The 2,295-nt window shown below is 36.7% G+C and overlaps 1 non-coding gene across 1 annotated transcript; it reads right to left on the bottom strand.

Moving 5' to 3' along the window:
- Positions 1-1,040: 1,040 nt before the first annotated feature.
- Trnas-gcu lies at positions 1,041-1,122 on the bottom strand. Its single transcript has one exon. It is a non-coding gene; the product is annotated as a tRNA-Ser (tRNA).
- Between the last annotated feature and the right edge of the window lie 1,173 nt (positions 1,123-2,295).

Genomic DNA, 2,295 nt, shown 5'->3' with positions numbered 1-2,295 from the left:
CGATGAGTTTTATGTGTGTAATATTAGCTTCACATGCGACAATGCTAGCGTTTCTCTAACGGGGGGTATATCGTTTTGTACATTATTTTTGGAACTAAAAAGAAACCCAGAGAAAGTCCAACGTTAGACATCAGATTTAATGGGATGGCAATTGAATATAAAAATACAGTTAAGTATCTAGGAATAGATTTTGATGGCACATTGAGTGGCGAGATAACTGGAAATAAGGTTGAAAAAAGTTAACAATAGATTGACATTTCTTTCTAGAAAAGCAAAGTATTTAAACAAAGAATGTAAAAGATTACTAGTTGCTGATTTAATTCAATGCCATTTTGATTATGCATGTAGTATATCTGGTATAGTACGTAGTCTTGCCAAGCGTACAAGATCTAAAATTAAGTTACAAGTGTGTCAAAATAGCGCCATATTAGATGTGTTCTCTATTTGGGGACTATATATAGAGCACACATAATATGTGCTGTTCAAGGCTGTAAATTTGGTGCCGATAGAGTACATGCAGGGTGATTCAACTAAAGGTTAATCGGGTTTTTTAAATATTACATAATCTCAGTCCACAGTATATGACAGAAGGATTCATATTAACATCTGAAGTCCACAATTTTAATACTGGGAAAGGCGAGATGTCAATATGAAAACCAAGGGTGGGAAGCAGTGGGAAAAAAACTATGAATTTTACTAATCTGGTTCTGATTGTAGCCTATATAGGGTATAAGAAATGTATAAATTATGAAAAAGTATAACTTGTAAAAATTACATATACGTATTTGTATATTTCGATAGTTTAAAGTGTTAATTGATGGTAGTGTTATTATTATAACAGTAATGTAGCAAGGAACACAATATAAATAAGTGTGCTAGTCATACTTTTTGTATATATATCCTTGGTATAGTTATCTGATTTCATGAATTAAAAATAAATTGTAACAGTATGTATAATTATATAGATAATTACCCGAATAAATAATTGGGCTGATGAGAACTTTCGATTTTTGTGCGAACTTTTTGAACAAAAGTTTTAGCGACGAGGATGGGATTCGAACCCACGCGGGCAGAGCCCAATGGATTAGCAGTCCATCGCCTTAACCACTCGGCCACCTCGTCTTCCGTAATTTCAGAAACACGTAATTATATTTAGCAGTGCTTCAATATATTATTATAAAATTAATGTCAGATTTATTCAGGTGAATGTCATCCATATCTACACCTTATAATATTAGAAAACTTGTGTGGCCACATTCCGTGATAAAATGTTACATTTGGTTCCATGTCAGATTGACATGTGGGTCGATTTATCCCAGATGGCGCTACTACTACTAGTACTAGGCCTACATCGCGCAACCGCGATAGTACACATACAGTTTACAGTTTACAGTCGCATAAAAAACGGGATTTTACGAGGAAGTAAACATTTTAACCTGACTGACCATGGACATAGACTAAGAATATCACGGAATTACAATGGAAGCGTATGCCAATGTTGATGTTTTTGTTGGAAACGACATTTTCATTGACCAACACGTTTTTCAACTATGGCTAGATGGCTACTCTGGTAACTTGTAATACTAATACTAATAGTTGTATTATTACTGCCAATACTGGGCAATAGTCAATACTGTTGTAAGTTGTAACGAACGGGTAACGTTACCACAACTTTGCAAAGTTGATTTGTTGTAGAGATGAAGAAGGAAAACTCCAAAGTCCAAGCAGTTGTGTTTAGCAAGTAGCCTATTAGTATTAATAGTATTAGTATTATAATTATTGTTGGCAGTGGCTACGGGTACGGTAGCCGTATCTTAATGTCTCGAGGCTACGGGTACGGGAGTCCATTTGCTTTCATACTTAACGAGATAAAGATGGCGGCGGTGGCGCCAGATTTCGAAATAGCTAGAAGCCTAACCCTAACCATAACCCTAACGCCAAAAAGGGGCTTCAACGACCGACGGCTACCGTACGGCGTACCCGTAGCCACTGCGAATAAATTTCGTATTTATTTAGCATTATATTTTATTGAAACGCTTTAAGTGCCTTAACCCGACCAGGCTTGTGACTAACGTCAACATAGTAATTGACTAACGTCAATAACTAGGGTATTCTAGCCCTAGCAATACCGTTTCTTGTAGCACCCTAGCAAGTGCCTGTGCTCTAGGCCTCAGTTCGGTTCAAGGATAGAGAACATGTCATGGGGCCCTATAAAACCAGTGCTCAAAATAAGAAAAAAAATTTGGTTGTCCTGCGGACAACCCCGGCATCAAATCGGGTTGTCCGCAACAATTT

Source organism: Priapulus caudatus, unplaced genomic scaffold, assembly GCF_000485595.1.
Source record: "Priapulus caudatus unplaced genomic scaffold, Priapulus_caudatus-5.0.1 Scaffold555, whole genome shotgun sequence".
Lineage (NCBI taxonomy): Eukaryota > Metazoa > Priapulida > Priapulimorpha > Priapulimorphida > Priapulidae > Priapulus > Priapulus caudatus.
The sequence above is the reverse complement of the archived record's forward strand: the minus strand, read 5'-3'. Positions and strand labels throughout refer to the sequence as shown.